Genomic DNA, 18,417 nt, shown 5'->3' with positions numbered 1-18,417 from the left:
GACACGGCATCTAGCGGCCTCACCCTCAGACCCTATAGGCAAAGGCAGTTGACATGTTATCAATACTAAAATCACGTGCCAAGTCCTAAAACTCAGGATGGAGTTTTGGGGTTTTGGAGTTGGAGGATTGGAGAAGGGGTTGCTCTAAACTAACCCAATCTGGGGTGATCTGACAAGGCTTCTTGGAAGAAATGATGCCTGTGTTGTATCTTAAAAAAATAGTAAGAGTAAGCCCATGGAGAAGGGTGTTAGGGTGGAGAAGGGGGAGCGGAGGATCCTGCCCGGGAAACAGTGTGCGCAAGTGAGGAAGAGAAGAAAGGAAGATGGTGAAGAAAAAGAGAAAGGTAGAGAGAGAACGAGGAGCACAAAGATTCAAGGAACTACAAATGCTTTGGCATCGAACGTGGATTTCAGATCTTTATACTTTACACTTCAGTACTTTATGCCATATATTCAGCTGCATTCCCCAAATACGAGTGTTTTTAGAAAGGAAACCATATTATTGGTTGGACAGTGCACATCACAGTGTGAAAGATTTGCCACATTAGATGCAAGATTTGAATTTAAGATACGATTTAAACACATTTATTTATTTAACACATGATTTCTTTAAGTACATCCCATGCAATGTTTTTATATGCTTATACTAAGAAAATGATCCATTATTTATAAGAAATTCAGATGTATTTGGGTAGGTGTGCTGAACAACCCTAAATGCAAAGCATCAGGTAATTAATAGAAGTGTAGTGAATGAATCACTAAGTCAGTCTACAGGAGAGTCTGGTAGGCAGCTACCAAGTTGGTGTCAACAATCTCGTGGCTGTTGAAATCATGGGCCAGTGTCAAACAAAAACAACAGGTAAAATGAAAGAGAATTAAGGATGGATCTCTGAGAATCAACAGGATTAGACAGTCAGGGCATGAAACATGTCCACTGATGTCAGCTGTGAAAGTCACATGGTGGCTTCAGCACCCTGGTGCAGGGTGAGTATTAGCCAGAATTCAATGAGTTGACAGTATTTTGGCACAGAACGAGTCCAGGGCACAGAATCATGGGCCCCTGATGCCCCTTTCAAGAATCAGTGTTGTCAGATTTAGCAAATAAAAGGACAAGGTGCCCGGTAAAATTTGAATTTCAGATAAACAATGACTAAAAGGATATCCATTACTAAAGAAAAGAGAGGGAGGTAGTGCCACTCAGGGATCATTTAAAGATTGGACGATCTTGCTCTTTCCCTGCCGCTGCCAAGTAGCACAGAGGTGGAGGCGCAGGTGAGTTCAAGATTCAGCTTCACCTGTAACCCACTGCATGGCTGAGGAAGGCCTTGCCACTGGAGGTGTAAAGGATGCTAACACTACTTTACAAGAGGTGCTGAAGGCTGCCCTCATCCACGATGGCCTTGCACGTGGAATCCGTGAAGCTGTCACAGCCTTAGACAAGTGTCAAGACCATCTTTCTGTGTTTGCATCCAACTGTGATGAGCCTATATATATATAAGGTGCAGGCCCTTGGTACTGAACACCAAATCAACCTAATTAAGGTTGATCAAAAAAAGAAACTAGGGGAATGGGTGGGACTTTGTGAAAGTGACAGAGAGGGGAAACCCCACAAAGTGGTTGGTTGCAGCTGTGTAGTAGTTGAGAACCATGGCAAAGAACCTCAGGCCAAGCGTGTCAACAAAGAGTACATCAAATGCAAGAAATGAACAAGTAAAACGTTGGCTCATGTTCTCTAAAAGAAGAAGATGGGAAAATCCAGGGTGAAGTTTTTTTTTTTTTGTAGAGACAGAGTCTCACTGTACCGCCCTCGGGTAGAGTGCCGTGGCGTCACACGGCTCACAGCAACCTCTAACTCTTGGGCTTACGCGATTCTCTTGCCTCAGCCTCCCGAGCAGCTGGGACTACAGGCGCCCGCCACAACGCCCGGCTATTTTTTCTTTTTGTTGCAGTTTTTGGCCGGGGCCGGGTTTGAACCCGCCACACTCGGCATATGGGGCCGGTGCCCTACTCACTGAGCCACAGGTGCCGCCCCAGGGTGAAGTTTTTATGTGGAGAAGGATCTCAATCTCGCATCTCAGAGCCTGATGCATTTCAAAATTAGAATTTTCCTTAGAAAAGTAATATGGGTCATATTTTCAATTGAGACCTTCCTGGGGATTCTATAGGAACCTCATAATCAAATATATTTAATATTTTTATAGAAAAATGAATATTTTTAAAAACTAGGATACAGACTATAAAAATAGCCTCATTTAAGTTTAGATTTGGTTTTTGCCACCAAGGGGTTATATTAACCCTTTGAAACTCTTCTGTACCTATTTCAAACCTTTTTGTAAATTTTGTAATTGATGGTAAGGTATAAGGCATGTTTTCAGTTCTCTGCTTGGCCCTGGGACAGATGAGGCAATAACATTAATAGTCTCTTAAATTTATGACACTCAGTAACATACCTCTTCCTTCCCAGTTGGCTATACAGAGCTCTGTGTTGGCTGAGACGCTTCTGGTACTACTGTTTTGCAAAATCAAGATAAATTATGGGAAAATAAAACAAAACAAAATGAAAAGCAACAAAATAAAAAAAAAAAGAGGCCAGCGAGGCTTGAGGTTTTATTTGGGGAAGGAGATGAGACTGATGGAAAGACAGAAGAGTGATTCTCAGCATGCAGGGTGTAAGGGAGGACAGAGGAGCTCTGGTTGGGAACAAAAACGTTTCTTTTTTAATGTGACCATGAGCTTGGAGTGGAGGCGGAAGGAAGCTCTGGAGCAGTAGCCAGCCCGCGATGAACAGGGAGAGAGAAAGGCAAGGTGAACAGAGATTGTAAAAGAAGGTATGTCAAACGTAATGAATGTGTTTCCCTGTGGACATTTGAAAGAGTAAAACATGAGATTACTTTTAATTACCCTTTTAAGAAGCCAGATTATGTTTGAATATGTTCGGGTGCCAGGCCTAGACTGTGAGCTCACCCAAATTTGTATGAGTTAAAAATTGTTATGGGGGGAGGGGTAGTGGAATTGCAAAAACAAACAAAACAAATGGAGGGGAAAGGGGGACTAAAAAGATATATTATTATTATTGTTATTTAATTATTTTATTAAAGTCTCAAAGGGACTGTTTCATAGCCAGGAGCATGGAGATAAATCATAAAACACGAACACTTCCCCATGGAACTGGGAGGATAACGTATCTTTCCTAGTTAAGCACATGAGTCTGTTCCCCTATTCAAATATTTAGTAGCAGTTACGACTTAGGCACTGGCCAATCAGAATGGACATAGGCTAAGGTTCTAAAACAGGTCCTCGAAGTCCAATGAGTGGCTTGATCAAGGATGGTCGCTAGTGTTCAGTAGACAGCCTGGGGTGGCCAGGATTATAGGAAGGACATTTAGGGAACTCAAGGAAGCAGCTGTGGATCAATAACTTTGGCAGTTATTTAGTATTTAATTTAATTAATTAGTATTAATTACCAACATACATAAATATCCAAAGATCAGCTCTGAGGATCACAGGAGAAAGTTCCAGCCCCAGCCCAGTGCTCAACATCGGATCACACTGCTGCCGGCTGGTTTTATCTCTCAGCCCCAAGGACTGATAAAGGAAAGAAGTGGTTGGGGGGGGTTGCTGTGGAGTTACTTCATGCCCTCATTCCTTTCTCCTCTCTCTCCTCTCTGGCTAGTCTGCCCTGGGTGATTTCTACTCCTCCCATACACAACCCCTTCCCTAGCTTCAGGAAGACAGAAATGTATGCCTTTCTTTTTTTTTTTTAAACCTGACTCCCATTCATCATTGGACAATTTTTCTGAATAAATCAACGAGTAAATCAACCTCCCTCTGCCCCTATTCTAGCTGTGGAAACAGGAAGCAAAAAGAATCCATATCGAAGGAAGGGAGAGGTGGTTCTAAGGGAGATGTGGTTCTAAAGTCGAAGGGAAATTCTGAGATTATTTTTCCCTACTACTAAAGTTGTAGTTTAGTCCATAACAATAGTAGTAGAGATGATTTAAGATCTATATATACATAGGGACTCTAGGACTAGTAAGCACTTTGCAATTACAATAAAATCCAAATACATTACTACTAGTGAAAAGGTCCAAGCACCTGACCTTCATCTCATTCTCTAGACTAGAATCCTGCCACCTGTGATCTTGCTCCTGTTATTCCGGCCACACTGGCTCTCTGTGTGTTGTCTGTGCACACCAAACACTCTCCACAGGGCCTTTGCACTTGCTCTTTCTTCTGCTTTAGATACTCTTCTCCCAGACTGTCTCACAGCTGGATCTTTCTGTCATTTGGGTCTCAGGTTGGTGTCTGCTTCTCCGTGGCATCTTCTCTGAACACCCTGTCAAATCCAGGACCCTCTCCCCTTTCATCTAAGTCCAACCTCCATTACATTCTCCACTTTCATTTTTTTCTTGGCTGTTACTACAGTCTAAAATCATGGTTCATTACTAGCGTCTAAAAACATGCCTGTTCGTTGTCCCCTTGATTCCAGTGCTCTCACCACTAGAATCCAAACGCTTTGATAACCAACATCTTGTAGTTATCTGAATCTGGAATAGTCTTTACATGCAGTGGGTACTCAATAACCATCTGTTTGAAAAGTATATGTGACAGTGGGAGTAGACACCACCAGTGCCTATGAATAAAACGCGTATCTGTGGCCGGCCCTTGATTCCTCACCATCACTTACAAATCCATGTCTTTGGGGAAAGAAGTTCTAAGTTTCATAGACCATTTGTGTGTGTGTGTGGGGGCTTGTCCTTTCCCCTAAAAGTTTGTTGAAAGATCAACTCACAATTAAAGCAGATTAATAAAAGAAAGAATTTATTTCGTGTGCACATGGGGAGAAATCAGAGTGATAACTCAGTTTTCCAAAGGGATTCAGATACTTTATATAGGCCTTCTGGGGGTAGCGGGGGATTGAGGAGTAGAGGGCCTAAGTGGTTGCTAGGGAGCATGAATGGATGGAGGAGAAATAGATTTGCTTGCCCAGGAAACACGTCTATGACCAAATGTTTTGGGCCAGGTCCATTTACGTTCCAAACCTTTATTCCTGAAATACTTTGAGATAATAAAAAGGAGGAAGGGAAATCGTCTCTTTTGAGCCTCTGATCTAGTAAAACAAAACTCAGAGGTTATCAAATTATTATTTAATGTAAGTCAGTCTCCAAAATAAGATTTTACACCATTATCTTATATGCTATGTCAGGGTTATTGTCCTCATTTGTCATTTCTTTTTTTTTTCTTTTTTAAGTGGGGGGAAAACACAGAAATAGGAAGAAATACTCCTGATGGTTTGTTGATTTAATTAATTTTGCTATTTGGTGAATTTTATTTTATTTTATTATTATTTTATCATTTTATTTTTATTTTTTGCAGTTTTTGGCCGGGGCTGGGTTTGAACCCACCACTTCTGGCATATGGGGCTGGCATCCTACCCCTTTGAGCCACAGGTGCTGCCCAACTATTCGGTGAATTTTAATAATGCACATAGGGCCAGTGATAAACTTCAAAACTGATACAAGAAGTTACAAACTTGGGCGGTGCCTGTGGCTCAAGGAGTAGGGCGCCAGTCCCAAATGCCAGATGGTGGCAGGTTCAAACCTAGCCCCGGCCAAAAACCACAAAAAAAAAAAAAAGAAAAGAAGTTACAAACTTAAAAATCTCATTGAAAGAAGAGTTTGACGGTAAGAGGAACTACAGGAAAGTATCTTTTCATATTCCAGAAAAAAAGTCCTTATTCTTGCCAGAGTGGTTGGATTCACTAATACCTAATTATCTGCCATCACTGACTTTTATTATGATTGGTTTTCTAATAGGTGATATTAATATTCAGTGTTTGAATATGTTCCCTATTAGTGTGAGGAAAAGCCAATAATGTGACACTAATCTCATATTTAATGTGATTTATTATTTTAATTTTTATGATGACTCCTGATCATTCCATATTTTTAATCTTCACATTTCAAGGTTGTTAGAGTCTTTTTTTTTTCAATTACTTCTATTTTTGCATAAGTTGTTTCATTTTACCTCACACTGTCTCTCTTAGGCAAATAATAACAATGCATCCTCGTGCCTCTTTACCAACAGGAAGATTCAGACATACTAAAGTGATTCACCTCCGTCTTTGAAGGCTCTTAACCTCTGTGTTGAGCTTTGGCGTTTTCCTTCTTCCTTCCCTCTAATTCTTCATTCTGTTTGTTCTCTCTTTCCCTTGCTCCCTTTCTCTCTTCTTCCCTTTTCCTTTCTGTTTTCCTTCTTCCCTCTCCTCTCTTCCTTTTCCATCCTTCTTTTTTTTTTTTTTTCATTTTTTTTCCTCTAAAGAATATACTTTAAGAAAAATTAGTTTGTGCCCTTTAGTAAGGAGATGTTATGAAGTGGCCCTTTATATTCAAGGAAAGCGCTTCCTGGGACACGTCTTACCCTCCCTGGGGTTCTCAGTGCTGCTGAGAAGTGAAAGGCCACCTCAGTGTGGTTGGGAAAGTGCTGGGTGGGGGATTCGCGTTCTCACACCTGCAGTCTCCTTCCTCCTCCAGATGCAAGACCACAGTCCCCGAGTGCCCTGTGACTGTCCCTTCTGATTCTGTGGCGGAGACTGAGTCCCGTGATCCTTGATGTTGACCACTGACTAACAGCACGGCCATCCTGGGTGCTGCGGTGCTGACATAAGCTGAATCATCTCGAAAGGGCACAGATGGGACAAAGAGCAAACTCTACATACTTGAGAGCTAACTTACCATTTTTCCCTCACCCGGACTCTCTGTACAGACTTTTCCCATTTCTTCCCTTCTATCATCTTCACTCAAAATATGCAAGTTTCCTTTGGCTTTTTGGTCTTCCATCTCTAACCAGTTCCGTAGCCTTCTAATCAGAGAAGCTCATGATTAGAAATGACATACTTACTCTATTGCCATTCATACGACAGTTGCTAAATAAATGTAAGAAGGAAGAAATTCCTTTAACAGTGGAGCAAAAGTAACTTTGATATATGATTGGTACCAAAAAATATTTATTATGTCTAAGCAATCCAACTCTTTCACTTACTTCTGGGCCTGTATTTACTTCTACTCTGTATCCCTGTATGCCAACTATTGGCCTTTTTAAAATTTCTTTTGCCTTCTCTCTGGAATTTTCTTTTCAATTCTATTCCATTGTCCACTGTTCGGTATCTTGCTACTTGGCTAAATAAATTTTTGCTCCAAATCCTTCAGTGCTTTTCTATTAAATATGGAATAGAGTAAAAATTTCTTAGCCCAGAATGTAAAGTCCTCCATAATCGGTCTTTGTCCTAAGTCCTTTAGCACCATCCTTGTTCTGAGAAGGTAGGCCTGCTGCTGCCCAACTTCATCCCTCCCTCCCTGGGCACCGGCTATCAGCATTCTCCCTTTGATAATAGTTTCCCACTTTTGTATGCTCATTTGTCTGTGACCTCCCCTTCGTACAACAATTACTCTGATTTCCTGATAAATGTTTTAACAGTGATGATGGTAAAGAGAAAGAATAGAACAGATTTAAATGGGGAAGTTCTGGGATGGCTTTCTGGTCAGAGAGGCTCATGATTAAAAATGACATACTTACTCTATTGCCTTTCATACGACAGTTGCTAAATAAATGCAAGAAGGAAGAAATGTTGACTCTGGTAAATTCCTTTAACGGTGGAGCAAAAGTAACTTCAATATATAATTGGTACCAAACAATATGAAATTGTTTATGCAATAGACAGTTTCTTAGAGTAAGAAACATCTATTTGAAGAAGAAAGGAAGCAGTCCTGGTTTAGTAGCTCACACCTGTAATCACAATAATTTAGGAGGGTGCTTGAGGGCAGGAATTCAAGACAGTCTGAGCAATATAACAAGACCCCCATCTCTATAATAATTAAAAAAAAAAAAAATTAGTCAGGCATGGTGGCACCTGCCTATAGTCCCAGGTACTTGGGAAGCTAAGGCAGGAGGATTTCTTGAGCCCAGGAGTTCAAGGGCTCAAGTTATTTATTTATTTTTTTAAATACACAGACTGGGCATGGTGGCTCATGCCTATAATCCCAGCACTCTGGGAGGCCAAGGTGGGTGGATCACCTGAGCTCACAGGTTTGAGATCAGCCTAAGCAAGAGTGAGACCTCGTCTCTAAAAATAGCTGGGCCCTGTGGTGGGCGCCTATAGGCCCAGCTACTTGGGAGGCTGAGACAAGAGAATCACTTGAGCCCAAGAGTTGAGGTTGCTGTGAGCTATGACACCACAGCACCATATTGAGGGCAACAAAGTGAGACTCTGTCTCAAAAAAAAAGGAAAAAGGAAGCCAAATGTCCTTGGGGCAAGGACAGTTGCTTAGTCCTTCAGTAACATAACATCGTTCTTGCACTGCTTGTTTATAAGGCTCTGGTAGAACTCCAAGCTTTCTGGGGCCTGCCAGCTCCTGTCTCTCCCCCAGGAGTTGTGATAGAGTGTTAGTCAACAGAAGGGCATGATTGGACCTGTTTTACATCTTAAATTATTCCTTAGCACAATCTGATTAAAACTTGACAATATTAAAGGCATATGAAAGAAAACGAAGGGGCCAAACAAACCAGCCATCACTTGAGGTCACCCATTGTTTTCCAGGGTAAGGTGGTCTGTAGTAATGCCTTCTCTCCCTTAGTGGTTGCTTTAGAGAACAATAGCTCAGGCCTTCATAGTCAGTCCAAACACACATTCCCAGAACACCTCACATGTGTGTTTTACTCTTGTGGGTTTCTATCAAGTCTCCAAACACTCCTTGAACTCATCCCAATTACAGGGTCAGCAAAGACCCCACTGAAAACATGACTTCTGTGTTATGCCTGGTTTGTTTTATTCTGGCTCAGTTAGGGAAATCTTATGGTCTCATTTCAGTTAAACTCAGTGAATATTTGGTTGCATGGATGCCAGACCTGAGTCTCTTCAGGGACATAGAGGTCAATTAGAATAGACTTTACTAATGACCAAGGAGTGCTTGTGCTTACTCCACAGAACGGGCCCATCTCCTGAGTGCATCAAGGATACTAATTATCCTTCCCATATTCCCTCCCTCTTTTGGATGGGCAATGAAGACAAAAGAAGGGAAATAGGGCAGCGCCTGTGGCTCAGTCGGTAAGGCGCCGGCCCCATATACCGAGGGTAGCGGGTTCAAACCCGGCCCCGGCTGAACTGCAACCAAAAAAAAAAAAATAGCTGGGCGTTGTGGCGGGCACCTGTAGTCCCAGCTACTCGGGAGGCTGAGGCAAGAGAATCGCTTAAGCCCAGGAGTTGGAGGTTGCTGTGAGCTGTGTGATGCCATGGCACTCTACTGAGGGCCATAAAGTGAGACTCTGTCTCTACAAAAAAAAAGAAGGGAAATAAAAGCTGTTCTTTTTACACTATAATTAGATTTCACAATAAAACCTGGAAAAGACCTCATCTTAGTCATCATTGACATTATTCTTCTGCATGCCACCATCCTACCACATCCACCAAGTGTAGAATGCTTCGAGCATAGGTTTCTAACACAACCAGAACAGCAAAAGTACAAGGGTCAATTAAGTTCATGAACTCATCCTAGAAAAAATGGTACTTTCCTCATTGCTAAATATCACTATAGTCACCTTCAAAGTATCCCACTGGGGAAGCTGTGCACTGACAACTGTGCACAATCCACCCTTCAAAACAGTTTTGGAACTCTTTTTCTGAAATGACCACCTGGACCATCATCCTACAAGGCCTGACAATTAAGTTTGCAGACTCACCACAGTGCTTACTTTGGAAGCACTGCACAAACAACTTGGTAAAAGTTTCATAACCTTGGTATATCAGTGTCTCACAGCTGTGTTCGTGTCAATATATGGTGGTGTCTTGCCGAGTGGTGTCCATTATTGCTGTGTGTGCTTGTGTGCTGCATGTCCATAGTTCTAGTATCCATTCCAGAAAAAGAGTTCCAAAAATGCTTTGAAGGGGGGGACTAGACACTGATGTCTATGTGTAGCTTCCCAAGGGGAATAACTTCAAAGGTGATCACAGTGATATTCAGTAGTGGGATATGTAGCACTTTTTTCTGGAATGAATTTATGAACATAATCATCTGACCTAGTACGTGCTGAATGAATGTGGTCTATTACTTAGGAACAGTGTGCTTCCAATCCTATTTATCTTCCTATTACTTATTCTTGTCATATTTTTGACCTAAAGCAAAAATAATATTTTTCTTTTTGGAAATGTTTTTTTTTTTTTTTTGTAGAGACAGATTCTCACTTTACCGCCCTCCGTAGAATGCCATGGCATCACACACAGCAACCTCCAGCTCTTGGGCTTATGTGATTCTCTTGCTCAGCCTCCCAAGCAGCTGGGACTACAGGTGCCCGCCACAACGCCCGGCTATTTTTTGTTGCAGTTTGGCCGGGGCTGGGTTTGAACCCACCACCCTTGGCATATGGGGCCGGCGCCCTACTCACTGAGCCACAGGCACCACCCACTTTTTGGAAATGTTTTAAGAAAATTCTGTACATTCATTTATTCATTCATCATTTAATTAACACAAGGGCCAACGAGCAGACTTTATCTGTAAAGGGCCAGGTAGAAAAAAAAAGTTAAATATTTTTGGCTTTCAATAATGTGGTTTGTGTCACAACTACTCAAATCTGCCATTGAACATGAAAGCAGCCATAGATATTACATAAATGAATGGGCCTGGATGTATTCCAAACTTTATTTACAAAAACCAGGAAGTGGCTGCTATTTGCTGACTTTCATGTTAATGCATTGATTAGCTCCTGTGTTCTCACAGTTATGTTAGTTCCATGGGACACAGATGAAAGAACATGGTTCTTGCCTTAAACTGCTAACAGGTCAATGTTTCTAGAGACAGATTAGACTTCAATAAAGTAACTTTTCATGTCCTTCTGTCTGTCTGCTGCTCCTTTCCTTGCCAGCATCCAAGAACTATAGCTGCCTACTCTGATATGCCACCCTGAGTGCCTTGATGTCACATAAGTTCTTTCCCATTCCTTCCTTGTCACAACTTGTTGGCTCTCAGCACCTTGTCCTCAACTAGCCAGAGGACATAATGCAGTGAGGAGCAAATCCTTGGCAAAAGCTTAATTTGTTCATCCTGCAGGAGGACTTGCATATTAAAAGAAGATTTTTAAAATCCACAGACCTCTACCTCAATTTGTAAAATTCCATGCAGAAGGCAAGAGGAGCTCTTTCTGGGCAGGGAAATCCAGGATGCCATTTAAATCCCACAGTAGATGGGACCATAAGTTTCTTCCTGTGACTAAGGAAGATGACCAACATATATTGAGTCAGTATCAGCATCATTGCCCTAAATGCTTTTCAGGTAGGATTTACTTCGAGCCTCCTAATAACCCTATGAATCAAGTGCCATTCTTAATATCCTCATTTCATAGATGAGGAAACCAGCTAAGACAGACTAGATGAGGGGGTAAAAATCATACCACGCCTATGTGAGATGGTATTTGAACTCAAGTGGTGAGTATCTATAAAGAAGCAAGTCTTCTTTAAATCAGAAATAATGTCTAAAATAGACTCTTATAAAAGGAAGAAAAACTGACGATTGTTTAGTATAGTCTCATTTTAGGGACAAGGAAACTGAGGTTTATGGAGTGATTTGGATTTGAGTTTGGACTGACTATGAAGGCCAGACTACTTGCTGGAAGTACAATGCTATTCTTAATGAAGTTTTTACTGTGTTTTATTTTATTTGTTTTTGTTTATTTGTTTTGGGTTTTAGTACCACACAGACTCTTGACAAAATAGCAATAAAGAGAACATGAATTCATTAGAAAGGGATTCCCTCCTGCTGGGACATTTGTCTGTGTAGGACTATAATGCCTGTGACTTTGCTCTTTTATGCTTCCACTCTGTGTTTCTCGTGGCCCCCTGGGGACACTTCGTTGCTCCTCATTCGCTGCGTGATTGGGTCTTTGGAAAACAAACCCACACAGGGTGCTCTCTTGAATGGGAGAGTAGAACAGTCCATCCCTTCATTAAAATTTCACATCTAAACACCAGCAAGTGATTATGCTTTCTGTGAATTTCCCAATGGGTATTGAAAGCTCTGACAAAACATAGTTAAGGCAAAAGATATGCTGTCTGTTTTATAAAGAATGTAAAGAATTCCCAGTCAGGTGGCTCCAGAAAGGGCTTTGCCTGAGCAATCTACTTTCTGTAGCAAATTCCAGTGAGTTAGAGCAACAACTGTGACAGTATCTAATGTTCAATTAAAAACATCCTTAATTATACGAAACTTACCAACATATGGCATGTCCAAACATCTTAGATATATTGTACATACTATTTTAGTCTCCTACATTTTCTATGGGTACATTTTCATAATAACTTTTGAAAATCAAGGCGGATCTTAGATGTGAAAGAACGTCTAAGAACATCGTACGTTCTTGACATATGGGAATCTGACAGTTTCAGCTGTCATAAAGCTAATGGAAATTCACAACCTGAGTCTGCATATCACGTTGGAAATTTTTCCTCCCACTGTGTTCTTACAAGGATAGGTTTACAAGTAACAAAGATTAAACAGCAGGCATATCTTTGCCAACTCCACTGTTGGAATCATTTTCTTTGAAAAAAAAATTGTGCAAAGAGAAATTTGTTCCTGCAATACATAAACTATATATCAAAGCCCTTCTATATAGGTCAAGTTCATCAACTTGGAGCAGAGAAAAAGTACAGTTTCTTGCTATAAGAAGTACAAGCAACACAGATAGCTCAGTTACCCATAAGGAGGGTCAGGTAACTTTAAATGGTGCTATTAAGTATCTTGTCAGGGTAATAAGAATGAACATTCTGGAAGTCCAAACTATAGTGGTAAAAACTGGGAGACTTTGAAACTGTACCAGAAGAACAACAAACAAACTGCTATTTTTCCCCTACTCTGTCAACTTTTCATTTATTGAGATTTCTCCCCCTATAGATTTACAGAAGTTTTAAGGCAACCACTACTTTTTTAATGTTGTCCAGCAAATGTACTGTCAACTTATATCATTATCTTGATTTTAACAGAAGAAGCTGAGGCACAGAAAGATTACTTGCTAAGTATTAGATTATATTAAGTAGGATAGCTGGAATTTGAGCCCAGGTCCTCTTATTCCAACATGGATGTTTTTGACTGAATCAGTCTGCTTTCTATAGTGAATATTTGGGAGCAGACTGGAGTGAGAGGGTGGAGATGGTGTTAGTGACAGTAGTAAGGAATTTCTCTCTCCTGACGTGCTGACGACAGTATGAGGAACAGGGTTATTGTGTCGGTTAGGAGTAGGCTTATCTGTAAGTAACAGTTTTCTCCCAGTTCCAGAGTTAAGTTGTCCAATGTTGGTACAGCTGCTCAACATTGTTAAAATAAAAATAAGGAGGAGGCATCCATAGCTTAGGGGATAGGGTGCCGGCCACATACACCAAGGCTGGAGGGTTCAAACCTGGCTTGGGTCAGCTAAACAACAATGACAACTGCAACAAAAAAATAGCCAGTCATTGTGGTGGGTACCTGTAGTCCCAGCTACTTGGGAGGCTGAGGCAAGAGAATTGCTTAGGCCCAAGAGTTTGAGGTTGCTGTGAGCTAGGACACCACAGCACTCTACCGAGGGCAACATAGTAAGACTCTGTCTCAATAAATAAATAAATAAGGAGTTACATCTTTGTAATTATGAATTGAACTGAAACAACCCAAGTGTCTATTGACCCGGGAATGGATTAATAAACTATAGAGTATGTATACCATGGAATACTGTCCATCCATAAAAAGATGGAGACTTTTTATCTTTTATATTTACCTGGATGAATTTGGATAATATTCTCCTAAGTAAAGTACCACAAGAATGGAAAATCAAGCATCCCATATACTCAGTATTAAGTTGAAACTAGCAGATTAATAATTACAGGCTCACATGAAAAAAAAAAACATCAATTAAATACAAAAAGAGGGGCGGGGGGGGTCCAGTAAGTTCCCACCTAATTGTGTACAGACTTATGGCACATTTCCTGGGTGAAGGACACAATTATAATTTGGACTTTAACTTATAAATGCAAACATGTGTACCTTCATATTAACCAGGAAGAAGAAAAACAAACAAGCCAAAAGATCTAAGCTTCTTCATTCCTTCTGCCCTGTCATATTCAGTGTGTTGGTTGTGGCTTCATGGGGGCAGGATGGCTGCTGCAGTTCCAGTTATCACAACTGTGTTCAAGCCATCCATCTCTTTGCTTTTACTAGGAAAAGCTGATGTTTACTGAGAGCCTCGAGTGGCTCTTCTTCCATGTCATTAATTATAGCTGTGTCATATGGTCACTCCAATATCGTGGAAGTGGTTGTCGCCCCTGGGGCTGGGCACACTGCCAACCTCAAGCAAACACTGTTCTGTTAGGCAGAAAAAGGGAAGACTGGGTATTGGATGGGCAGCACACGCTGTCGGCACAGTTCCTAACGGGGCCGCCAGGCCTCTTCTTCTATACTCTAGTCCAGAGGTTTCACTGTCAATACTTCCCCGGGTCTCACGCTGGTGATTTTGTCAAGCTTCAAGAAAATAAAAAGGAGCTGCTCTTCAAAAGAGGGTGGTGAAGCCTGATTTACTGCGTGATGCATCACTTGTGCTTCTGGGATGTTTCTCAAAAAGAAAAATAAACCTGACTCTGAAAGTCTCACTTGTGTAGAGTGTATCTAGCCTGGAATCCTATTCTACGCTCTGCTGTGTTTCCTTGAGCATTTCCTGAATGTTCCTCCTTAACTTGTTTATTATTTCTCTGTGGTTATCTAATTTTAGAACTTAAAAACTTAAACTTATTCATGCCTGTTATCTAGCCTTTGATGTAGCTAGGTATGAGCCAGCCACATAACAGGATTTTCTTTTTTGTTGAGCAGAATAAGTTTTTCCAATGAAAGGGAGAGCATTAGCAATGTAAGTGCTTATTCCTGAAACTAAGGTTGGCTGTATAATCCCCTCCCAGATTTAGGCCTCCTCATGCCTGGTTTTTCTTGCACTGAGAAATGAATGTTAAATGGTCACCTTAAAATGGCATAATGTTCTGTTTAAGTTAAAGAGGTATCAGGGGACTCTCCCTAGGAAAAGCAAGAATATCTGACTTGAAGCTTAGCAACATCGCAGCTCGGTGTCAGGTGGGTCTCTGCTGCCCCAGTCACAGGGTGACTGTTTCACATTCCCTCCCATGCTGAGTGACCAGCAGCAATGACCAGAGGCAACCTGGCTGACTCACACTTACTGGGCTCTCAGGAAATCCACTAGGAAAGCAGTTAGGAAGTCGAAAAGAAAACTGAGTTTTCCTTCACTTAGCTTTTCTGCTTAAGGATTAAGATAATCCTGTATTTTGCGCCTTAACTTTAAACAACAAACCTGTTTAAACAACCCTTAAAATATATATAGCTCTTCCTTTGCTTTTTCAGGCTGTGGTGATGTGGTGGCTGCACAGTTTTAGCTTCTGGGCAGGGAACTGAGCTCTCTTGGAAACACTGAGCCTTAGGACACCCTCTTCTAAGTCTGGCCTCAGCACAGTTGCCTCTTGCCTTCTGAAAGCGTTCACTGACCCTCGGCTTAGCTGCCTGGAGCTCCAGAAGTCCCGTGACAGACTAATTTTGTGCTCTGTTTTGTTTGTTTTAGAGTTCATGTCAGTATTTGGGATTGAGCTCTTCACCACACAGCCTGTCCAGTTTACTATTCCATTTTGGTTTGTTGTTGCATGCCACCGATCCAAGGGGAAGTTAATATATATTTTTTAGTTGAAAATTGGTTTTGTGGGGTACGGTGGGCTCACACTTGTAATCCCAGCACTCTGGGAAGCCAAGGCAGAAGGGTCACTATGAGCTCAGGAGTCCAAGACCACCCTGAGCAAGAGCAGGACCTTGTTTCTACCAAGAATAAAAGAAAATTAGCCAGGTGTGGTGGTTTATGCCAGTAGTCCCAGCTACTCTGGAGGCTGAGGTAGGAGGATTGCTTGAGCCCAGGAGTTTGAGGTTACAGCCAACTATGATGATGCCATAGAACTCTACCCAGGGTGACAGAGTGAGACTCTTTCTCAAAAAAAAGAAAGAAAAGAAAGAAAACTGGTCTTCCGAGAGAAGCCAGCTATGCAGGATTATATCATCTAACTCCAGTAAGATTAGCCCACATCACAAATTCCCAAAACCAGAGATGTTGGCGTGGATGTGGAGAAAAGGGAACACTTCTACACTGCTGGTGGGAATGCAAATAATATGTTCCTTTTGGAAAGATGCTTGGAGAACACTGAGAGATCTAAAAATAGACCTGCCATTGGATCCTATCATTCCTCTACTAGGTATATACCCAGAAGACCAAACATCACATTATAACAAAGATATTTGTACCAGAATGTTTACTGCAGCCCAATTCATAATTGCCAAGTCATAGAAGAAGCCCAATCCCACTGACCCACGAATAGATTAATAAACTATGGTATATGTACACCATGAAATATTATGCAGCCTTAAAGAAAGATGGAGACTTTACCTCTTTCATGTTTACATGGATGGAGCTGGAACATATTCTTCTTAGCAAAGTATCTCGGGAGTGGAAGAAAAAGTATCCAATGTACTCAGCCCTCCTATGAAACCAATTTATAGCTTTCATATGAAAGCTATAACCCAATTATAGCCCAAGAATATGGGGAAAGGGGAGAAGGAGGGGAGGGGAAGGGGGAGGATGGGTGCAGGGAGAGTAATTGGTGGGACCACTATGGTGCATCTTACAAGGGTACATGTGAAATGTACTAAAAGTAGAATATAAATGTCTTAACACAATAACTAAGAAAATGCCATGAAGGCTATGTTAACCAGTGTGATGAAAATATTTCAAATTGTATATAAAACCAGCACATTGTACTCCATGATTGCATTAATGTACACAGCTATGATTTAATAAAAAAAGAAAAGAAGAGAAAGAAAAAGAAAAAAGAAGGAGTAAGGGAGACTTCTGAGGGCAGCCAGCAACAGTGGAACGGGAAAGGGTTCAAATGCCTTGGCTCTGGGCCTTCTCTCCACTATTTTGAGATGTCGTCATATTCATTCACTCTATTCAATTTCATGTAAATTAAGGTACTTGTTTTTGTAATATTTGAGACCAGTAATAATGATGACATAGTCTGCAAGAGGCCTGAGGTCTTAAAACTCAGTAGGTTTGCCTCCAGATTTTACCAGCAACTTCTGACTAGGAAAATGAGGAGCATTTTCCGCATGGAAACAGAAATAACAGCAGTCTCACTAGAGGATGGCTTGGTTTCTCCCTCGTCCCTTTGTGGAACACGAAGCCAGCCACATGCAATGAGATTACCCACTGGGGACTCAGCCCTCAGCTCTGGAGGGCGTCTCGTCCTTCTTTAAAGGAGGAAGCTGAGCGCAATCTTTTGCAGGGGCTCTCATCAGAATGTCTTAATCAGTAAAATTTGACAAGATCTCCAAAATCAAGTTCACTTACTCCAGTGAGAAGAGATCTGCTTTCTTAGTGGTGAAAGCTGGACACAAAACCTGGGTGCAATCCCAGACCCACTCTTTACCAGCCAGTTAGGGGCTGCTGGGAAAATTACCCACTCTCTCTGTTTTCCTTATTGGTGAAAAATGGTGATAACAGTGGCATCTATTTTATAGGATTGTTATAAGGATTAAATTATTAATTGTAACGTACTTAGAATACCAGTAGGAATATAGCATACATATTTGTTAATAGATTATCAGGAATAGCCAATGGCATTGAGGTCGATTCTAGATAACAATAGAGAAGTCGTTGTTTCAGGATCCAGCAGTCAGAGTTGAGAGCTGGACAAAGGGGACCTGGCAGAGTATGCAGACCTTAGAGAATGATCTCAGGGGCAGGTGAGATGCAGATAAATGACAGAGGCTGTCATATGAAGTTTCTGGAGGCCAAGAGAGCCTTACATTCCATAAATACAACTTACTCTTTTTGAGAGAGGAAGATTTGCCTGTATTCTACTGTGACAGTTTCCAAGCTGTGCTTCCCTCTGCAGCTTTCATTACCTCATACTCCTTTGAGGCATTTTCCAGCTCCTGGTAACCACCTTGACAAAGGAACTGTAGCTTAGGTTCTCAGCAGTTGTCCAAACCACACGGCTGCCATGGGTCTGAGACGATCAATTACATTTCCTAGGATCTCACCCCTGGGCAGTGGTGTTGAGTGGATGGCGTGCAGATATTCATCCTTGGAACCTGGCTGGTTGAAGGGTTTGCAAAAGCAAGAAGTTAAAAGATCAGCTTGACTGCATCTGCCCCTTCCATTTTATAAGCTGCCTACCTGGTAAACACGCTGACTGGGAAGACTTAGAACTATCGTAAATGCAATTAAATTGCCCATTATTTGCATGATTGAAACTATAAATATTTTAAATAATAAAATTATCAAACATTTCTCTATTAATTC

General features: G+C 41.3%; 1 protein-coding gene and 1 pseudogene across 1 annotated transcript in view; both read left to right on the top strand.

Annotated features, from left to right (window-relative positions):
- Window positions 1-18,417, top strand: part of MACROD2 (mono-ADP ribosylhydrolase 2) — a 2,256,418-nt gene that overhangs the window by 1,557,701 nt on the left and 680,300 nt on the right. The window lies entirely within an intron of this gene.
- Window positions 1,310-1,706, top strand: LOC128573706 (40S ribosomal protein S12-like; annotated as a pseudogene).

Source organism: Nycticebus coucang, chromosome 21 (assembly GCF_027406575.1).
Source record: "Nycticebus coucang isolate mNycCou1 chromosome 21, mNycCou1.pri, whole genome shotgun sequence".
NCBI classification, from domain to species: domain Eukaryota; kingdom Metazoa; phylum Chordata; class Mammalia; order Primates; family Lorisidae; genus Nycticebus; species Nycticebus coucang.
This window is presented reverse-complemented; position numbering and strand designations above follow the sequence as displayed.